Genomic DNA, 9,510 nt, shown 5'->3' on the forward strand with positions numbered 1-9,510 from the left:
GTGAACGAAAGACTTTTACACTTGAAGGCTCTATGAGGAACTTTGATGAACAGTTCAACCAAATGTCAAAACGAATAGACGATCTCGAAAATCGTTCAAGACGCAATAACATCATCTTTAGAGGAATAGAGGAGGCAGAGCTAGAAACTGAGGAGGTACTCGTACGAAGAGTCAACGATGATGGGTTTGGGAAAATTCTAAAACAAAAATTGAACTCTATCGAAAGAGTTCACCGGTTATGTAGGAAGATACCGGGAACAAATCGGCCAGTGATACTCCGAGTAGGAGATTTAGGGGAAAAAACAAGATATCTAAACAATATTCGAAATTAAAGGGAACCCCTTTCAGCGGGCAAGAAGATTTTTCTAAACGAGTGGCCGCTACTCGGAAAAACTTGTGGAAATCGACAGCGGAGGAGAGGAAAACCGGAGCTAATGGGCTTTCCACAAGACAAAAGTTGACAATGTGCTCTACGCTTGGGATAAAGTAAACAGCCGCCGGCATGCGCACCCGGCTTCTGCGGCCACGCCTCGTTCAGCTTCGGAAAATGACTGACTCCATGGAAATAAATCTAAATGTTTCAAAATTTTCAACCTTAATCAAGAAGCGCCCTACATACTCTAGAAAGCATTATAATCGAGCATGACCCAGACGCATTGCTAATCACAGAAACGTGGCTGCATCCAGACATATCTGATGTTGAACTGACGCCCCCCGGATATTCGATAATCACAAAGGACCGGCGCACTAGAGGGGGCGGAGTAGCTATCGTTATTAAAAACGACATTTCCTTTACGGTACTGGATGATCGAACCGATCTTGAAACAGTTTGGATTAAAACAGCTTTAAACGACCGTAATGTGCTGATCTGTGGTTTATACAGGCCACCCAACTCTCCTGTAGAAGTGCTTGTTAACTTGGAAGCATTTATGAACTTGTACATGAGCCCTGATGACCCCATATTCCTTGCGGGGGATTTTAATTTAGCTGAAATTTATTGGGTATCCAGCTCTCCAGGATTGACGGTAGTGCGGAGCTGTGACCAGTTGTTAGATATTGCATTTAATTATAACCTAACACAAATTGTGTCTGGTTTCACAAGGGTGGGCACTGAATCTTCGACGCTTTTAGATCTTGTTTTTGTTTCAAATCGCCTATGTCCTTTTGTTGCGAACTGTGACATCGAAGATGGTTTATCCGACCATAAAATGGTAGTGACGTTTTTGAGCATGTGTGCACGTAAACGCATTCGTCCTTCAAAAGTGCCGGCATTGAAATTTGCTTTAGCTGACGATGTATCTTTCTTAGATTACCTCTAAAAATCGTTGGATACATTTTTAGGCCTAACAGACTCTTGCGCAAGCGTAGACGGCCTATGGAATTTTTTCTCAGACACGGTCAATCACTGTGTGCTATGCTTTGTGCCTAAAAAATTCAAAACTACTAATAGAAAAAAATCCCTGGATAACGAGAGAGATAATCCACGCAAAAAGAGGGCTAAAACGGATGCGAGCATCGCCTTCAAAAAACTGCCGACCCATCGATAAAAGCTGCATTTCCACTATGAGTCGAGAGTTGAAACAGCTCATCAAAGAATCAAAAAATAAATTCTATAATGTAACACTGAAATCTTTTCTGGAAAACGCCCATGGAAAATTTTGGCGATACGTTCATCCCCCACCCGCCTCTTCGCATGAAAACGGAGATGGCGCCCCAAACAAGCCACACGCTTTCAACTCGTTCTTTTTGTCGGTCTTTACGCGTGATAATGGCGTCTTGCCCGACTTTACAGATGAATCAGTAAGGCCCCCATTTGATGATATAAAGATTGACGAACAGGATGTGTTTAACCTTCTGTTCAACATAAATACTAAGAAAAGTGCAGGTACTGACGGAATTTCTTGTGAATTTTTAAAAAAATATGCAGCGTGGGTCTCTAAATTCTTAACTGTAATTTTCCAGGCTTCTATTAACCAAATTTCCTTTCCACAAGCATGAAAGCGGGCTAAAATTATTCCACATCATAAAAGTGGCAGCAAATCAGACGCTACAAATTTTAGGCCTATCTCCCTCACTAGCAATTGTTCGAAGTTACTTGAACATATAATGTCGAAGCATCTGTTATTCTATCTTAACGATTACCATATTTTAAACAAATGCCAACATGGGTTCCGTCAGGATCTCTCTACAGTAACTCAGCTAATTGAAACTATCCATGATCTCTCGTACACAATAAACAGCCGTAGTCAAACAGACATAATATTCCTAGACCTTGCTAATACTTTCGATAAGGTATCGCACCCTAAGTTGCTATTAAAAATTAACACTTTATTTAGAAATCCCCGGTTATCTGAATGGTTCTCGTCATACCTTAGCCATAGAGAGCAATTTGTCGAATATGAGGGCTTCCAATCTTCCTTTTCGCCTGTGGAGTCTGGTGTACCCCTGCAGGGAAGTGTTCTGGGCACCCTGTTATTTCTGTTGTTTATTAATGACATGCCGCGTAATATTACTGTTCCAATCAGACTGTTCGCAGATGACTGCGTATTATACAACCGTATTGGAACGCCTGCCGACCACATCGAATTAAATGACAATCAGAAAAAAATAAAAAACTGGTGTGACAGCTGGTAAATGGTTTTGAACACACAAAAAACTGTGTACATGTCTATTACTAGAAAACGAAGTATTATTGATTATGCTTATTGTATTGAAGGTGTGCCGTTGAGAAAAGTATGAACAATTACGTACTTGGGTTTGAAGCCTACATCTGATATGCGTTGGAATGAACATGTAGATTATGTATGCAGTAAGACCAGGAAAGCAGTTTGGTTACTTCGAAGAAATGGGTTTAATGCCACCCCTGAAGTAAAATCTTCAGTGTACAAAACCTTAATACGATCAATTATTGAATATGCTAAAATTGTGTGAGCCCGTACACTTCCGGAAGTCACTCGAAACTGGACAAGATTCAACTTCTTGCGGCAAGATTTATTTTTAACAAATATCGTCGCTGCCACTCTCTCACCCAGTTATGTGAACTTGCTGAACCTCCTTCTTTAGAACTGAGACCTGAATATGACCAATTGAAGTTTCTTTTTCTTATTATTCATGGCCATGTTAAAATTGACAGAAATGAATACTTTCGCATATCGCCCGACGAATATTTTCGCAATCGTCCCAGCATGCATATCCCGCCTCCGACTGTTCGTAATGACTGTTTTAAATGTTAAACTGTTAAACTATAAATGTTTAAATGGTTCGTAATGACTATTTTAAATAGTTTATTTCCTAGAGCAATGAAGCAATGGAATATGTTAACAGATGCCGCAGTAAGGACGTGATCTATAAATGAATTTCTCGAAATTGTGAAAGGCACACACGTTCGCGCTAAATGACCTGGCCAAAATTGAACCATGTCATCCCCTATGTTTCTTGCGCATGTCATTGTTGCCTCCATGTTGCATTTCCCGAGAGTATTTTGTGTTTGCATTTCGGGAGATGTACTTTATTTTTCTTCCTGTAACCAAAATGTATTGTACCCTTTCACTCCTGTAATATCCCAACAATGGGCTGACAATATTGATAAATAAATAAATAAATAAATAAATAAAATGAATATATTTTGCCTCAAATGTACCTGCAGTTTCCTTTGCGCTAAATAATGGGGAAATGTATGGCAAGTACCACCGGTTCCGGGAGTTTCGAATGGTTCTGCTTATATAAACCTCTTGTTCATGCATTCTCTTATCTTTCGGCCGTAAGGCTGAATGGGGGACAAGAGGGCATTTTTTTTCGAATTTTCTGTTTGGGTCCGTGACACCGCGTGGCGGCGCTGGCTAGACAGCGCCACTGCGGACGAGCTACAGCGACAGGCCGGTCCCCTGAATTACTCTGAAGTTAATATGCGCTCGTGTTCTTTTCGATTGCTTTACGCGCATCTCGCCACAACATCCCGCCAAATAGTATCTGTAAACTATCCCTGACACCTACGAAGCTTATCCACTTCGAGATAGTCATCAGCCGAGCGTCACATTACTATAAGCCTTGCGCACCAGCCAGGTGGCGCTATACTGGCAAAGAGGCTAAATCGGCCGTCAGTGTAGTGCCCTCACCCGCGTTTCCCAATTCCCATGCGTTTGCTCTGTTGGTCAACTAGAGCTCGGCGCTTCCGATATTGTCATGGCATGGGCCCTAGCCTGTCACCAGTGTGAGGTCCAGGGTTTATGTACCTCATTCGGCAAAAACTAAAAATAATTTGCCGCACAGAAGAGTTTACAGCATCGCAAAACCGGCCAGTGCAGTGACGGGGCTCTCCCACCTTCGAGTGCACTGATGGTCGTATAAGTAGATTAAGAGCTTAGAGAAGGCGAAGGTATGTACTTACAACACAGTGGAACGATTTAGGCCCGTTTCCTGTACCGCCGTCGAGCCAGTGCAGGAGTCATGATGGACGACTTCCGAAGAGTTAAAACTTGAGCTGGTTGGTAAATATCTTTGCATACGTGTCTGTCTCCTGTCCGCTCCGTCCCATCTGTTCCGCTGCCCCTTTATTACAAAGATATTGGCAGACGTGTGCTATCACTTGACTGGAGTTCGTCTTTGCAGCCGTTGCGAAAAAGAGTGGTTAAAAACGCCGACGTGAGATTGGAGCCCTTTAGGTGAAAAAGAAAATCTAGAGAACGACACTGCATAGGTAATAGAAAGAGCAGAAATAAATTTCAAAGATTTAGATATTTTCGCGTTCGTGGTTGCGGTTTCACATAAAATATGGGGTAATACCTTTGTCTCCTTTTTTCCCCAACCCTCACATTCGTTTATACCTGGTTCTGGACACTTTATCGAACGCCGTTTCATCGAACGCCGTCTCGGAGAAGCCGTTTCATCGAAGACTTTCATCGAACGCCGTTTCATCCAATCTTTATTCTGCCCCATAAAAGAGAGCTATAATAGCACAGTGAAAGTTTTTGTGCAAGCTTGCTGCCAGCCACATGGAAACGGTTAATAGATAAGACTCTACAAGACTCATGTACCGTTCTCCCAAGCATGCGTGCGCGTTGGCCCGATGTGCGCATGCTTGTCACGACAAATTGCATTTGTTGCGGCGTGGAGGCGTTTCGCTGTGATTGTTGTATATCGTGTGATTGGCAACTTTGCACGTGTTTGGTGGTATATGTAGCAGATATTTCACCACGAAAAGTTAGCATACGCGCAATGGAGTTCACTACGACAAGCCATGGAAAACCGAAGCTCTGCTTAGTAGGCCACGCCCACGTTTCCGACAAGAAAGTTCTGTAGAACTTTTACGGAAAGTGGGAGCGTTACGGACCTTACAGGGGACGCGTGGTAACTCTCTATGACGTGGATCTAGGAGCGCACGATTTGAAAGTCTTCAAAGAACCCAACCATGTTCCGGACAGCACTAGTGTTGAAGTGCTGTAGGCCAATCAAGAAATCAAGCGGATGACTTCCCCCCGCGGTTTCGCAGCTACTTTCGTGGTTTGAGAAGAATTATTTCGCTAGCAAAGCACATCAGGTGCTGGACACCGTTGTAATTCGGACGCCGCCACTATTTCAAGTTGTGGTCTGCCCAGCTTTTGATAGCTGCAGGGGAGCCACGGGAAATAATTCCGTGGAGAGCTGGCACAGCCGCTTCCTCGAAGTCGTGGGCACCCCGGTTTCAGCCGTTTCCTCAGCCGCCTTCGGCAAGAACATCAAGTGACTGAAGATAAAATTTAATCTTCGCTACGAAGCCAGAGGCCGCCAAAGCTAAAAAAAAGTACAGTCGTTGCACAAGAAGAAAGCATCATCGCCGGAATCGCCGACAAATGCCAGTCCAAGATTTCTTAAGAGCGCTAGCTCCTAACCTGAAAGATTGACTGAAAGATTAAATGCTTGAGTGGGTTATCTGTCCATCTTTCGCCCATCCTGCGTTATTTTTTACGCCACTCATTTTGTTTTAAAAACAATTTGTCGTATGCTTCTGTGTGATCTCTGTTGGTTTACTGCGCCAAATCGTGTTGGCAGGACACAACGTGTGGTTATCATTGAGGACTCACTAGCAAGATGCTCTGAAACGGGCATGCCTTCGATAAAATGGCGCTCGATAAGACGGAGTTCGATGAAGTGTCCCGGACAGGGCTGCCAACCTGCGAAGCTACTGTTCCCCTGGCTCAGATGAAAAAATTCCCTAGATTTCCCTAGATATTTGCTGAATGCGGTTATCAGATGTTTTCTCTCAGATATTGGGTTCTAGTTATGAGATATGACTGCCGAATTTACTTTTAAGGCATAATTATGAATTCGTTTGAAACCATTTTTGAAGTAACGGTGTTGAAGGTGAAAAAAATGTTGGAGCACAATTTGTAATGCTTTAAATATTTTATTTCATCAAACCACAAAAGCAATACAGGGTCATTACGTGGGGGGGATATGTAATAGTGAATAAAACATATATAAATTACCTAGAAAGTAAAAGAAATTGATTGATTGTGGGGTTTAACGCGCCGGCGCAACGCAGGCGATGAGGCGCACCGTAGTGGAGGGCTACGGATTAATTTTTACCACGCGGGGATCTTTATCGTGCGCCGAAATCTCGTACACACGGGCGCTTTTGCTTTTCGCCTCCATCAGAAAAGCGGCCGCCGCGGCCGGGAATCGAACCCGCGTCCTCGTGTTCAGCAGCGCAACGCCTTAGCCACTGAGCCACCGCCTCGGGTAAGAAAAAGTAGTCGCTCGGCGCACACACAACGATACGACATTCCAAGAAGCACTACCTGTTACAGCGCCTTGTATATAAGACGAAGACGCGTTAAATTATAAAAATAACATAATCAAGAACACCGCAATTCAATGCAAAACACAAAAATCTTGTACTACGATACAGAGCACTTGTAATAGCATCCATGTATATATGAGAAAAGGATAATTGGAATGAGCACAGACGATGCGCAGTGCATGAGATATTCGAGCGAGCAAGTTTACGAACTTCATCAATCATGTTCTTTTGCTATTTAAACCAGCAGTGTCAAACGTAGGAGCAATAGCTTCGCTCGATGCATATTAATGGGAAATAGACTGAAGCAAAATGGAGAGACGAGCTAGTTGGTTCGCAATTTCCATGAGTGAAACTTAAGCGCAAAAATTCTTCACAGGGACGAGAAAGGGAACGACACAGGCGCTTACTATCAACTGAAAGTTTTAATGAAAACGAATACACATTTATACGACCCCCAGACTGAACAACCCAGCACGTGTGCCCTTCGCACATGCGTACGGCCGTACAAGAGAACCACCCCATTCCCTTCTCGTTTCTCTTCTCCTTTCCCTCATCCTCTACCCCCGCTCCTTGAGAAGTTGCACTTCTTTACCTAAAATACTCAGCGACGGGTGACTTATACAATCGGGACCCTTAATCCGGATATGGAAGGCTTCTGCAAGTTCCCTGGTGGCACGGTCTCTGTGCTCGGCTCTGTGCTCTGTGCTTTCTCGTCCCTGTGAAGAATTTTTGCGCTTAAGTTTCACTCAGGGAAATAGACACCTTGGCTTCATCGAGAAACTGAAATGCATAGGTACATAAAAAATGATAAATGTTAAACTTAACAAAGGACACCATTACACTACTGAAGGCATAAGTCCTTGTGGACGCAAAAATTTTCCTAGATTTTGACAAATTTTTCTTTTTTCCTAAAGACAACCCAAATCCCTAGATCTGGGGAAATTTCCCTAGAGTTGGCCGGCCTGGTCCCGGACCCGTTTATATCAACCTTTATACCCCCTTGACCTCAACCAGCCAAATCCATATCAGCGGAACCCGTACCAGCCGAACCCTTACCAGCCGAACCCGTACCAGCATTATCCATACCCGGGAGCAAAGCCGGGCGACTTCGGCGTGGCTTACCATAGCAAGCACACTGTTGCTACAAGTGGCTTAACAGGATGGACATTATATCTGCTGCACCTTCAACCAACGTTAGAACATCACTGTGCATTATTACGCACTCGCGCCATACATTGCTCATTCCTCTGTTTCTCCGACGAGCAAGGTTGAGCAGCTTCAGCCTGTAACGACGGTTCACTCTTCGCTAACTGGATTGAAACTAAAAAAAAGTCTTTGAAATATTGCACTGTCACTTCAGAGCACCAAATACGTGTCTCTAGCCAATAAACTATATTCCAGAAATGCGAATGTCTTCGCATATTTATTCGCTTTTTCTTACAGAAATCATTCCAACACGTAAGGATGGCCATGACTTCCGACGAGCACCCACTCTCGCCGGCCGTGGGCTACTTGCTCTACTCCCACATATCACTGAACCACAACATCCCATTGCTTTGCCGCTTCCGCCATGGGACAACTTCCTCATCGTTCTCCCACAGCCACTCCGCGTCACCGGTCCTACGCTTCCCCATCTAACGAACACAGACGCACGGCTCCAACGACTGCGCGGTTTCCACATAGCGCTGTTTATACCGATGCCACTTGCGACTCAACCACGAATACTACCGGATTAGCGACCGTTCACTCGTCATTTTATGCCACCCGTCAACAAAAAATACTCAACAGCGCCTTCGTCTACCCACCTCGAACTCGAAGCGATATTACTCGCGGTCCCAGAACGTGAAATTTCTTACTCGCCTGCCAACCAGCCTCATGCAACTATTTTCACAGCGAGCCAGGAGGCATTCCGCGCACTGAGCCCGGTGCCTTATCAGAATTCTACCTGCGCTTCTATCTAGATGCCTGCCCGGGGGCTACGTCGTACAAAAGGAATACAAATTCCGGTAGACTGGGTGCCAGGGCACTGCGTTATCTCCTTCAGAGGAGCCTCGCGGGCCATGGCAAACGATGTTATTCCCGCCCCCCCTCCCCTAACACCCAGTTTTGCCTCATCACGACCCCAACTTGGACCCCTTAGAAGCCCGTGTCACCTACCAGCGCATTCTTTTCCCGCGTGGTGGCTTGCTCCTCCACGTGGCTTCTCCCTGTCTTCCTCCGTAGTAGTAAATAGGGATCCTTGAAACGCTTTGAACCGAGCCCTTGGACCTGGTGAGGGGACGGCCACCGCAAATCTTGCGTTTGCGCTGGAGGTTATGTCCGATTGTGCGGTACCGGATGCCGCACTCATGGCAGGAATTAGCATTTTGTGAGTGCAGGCCCAGTTTCAGTTGCCGGCTTCGCAACGTTGCATACAGACGGGTACATCTACCCCCGAAAACAAAGCGCTGGGCGAACTGGAGTCCGGACAGAGCATTCCTGACGTCAAAACAAACATCGACTAACCTGCATCTAACGCGTTCTTGTTGGCCATGACCAAGCGCAGTGTTAGAGCAATGCAATTACAACGGACAATGTAGTTACAGGACAACGTAATTACAACGACAAAATGTTCCCTTCTGTACAAACTTCCAAGCAAATACCACTGGCACTGCTCCCCTTTTAGCTTTGCTGCTAATTTAAGCAATATCTTGCATGATCAGCTAACCACCAGCGGCTTCAGAGAGATCACC

The sequence above is a fragment of the Haemaphysalis longicornis genome, unplaced genomic scaffold (genome assembly GCF_048455015.1).
Source record: "Haemaphysalis longicornis isolate Haplotype H1 unplaced genomic scaffold, Haemaphysalis longicornis Haplotype H1 scaffold_3, whole genome shotgun sequence".
In the NCBI taxonomy this organism is placed as follows: domain Eukaryota; kingdom Metazoa; phylum Arthropoda; class Arachnida; order Ixodida; family Ixodidae; genus Haemaphysalis; species Haemaphysalis longicornis.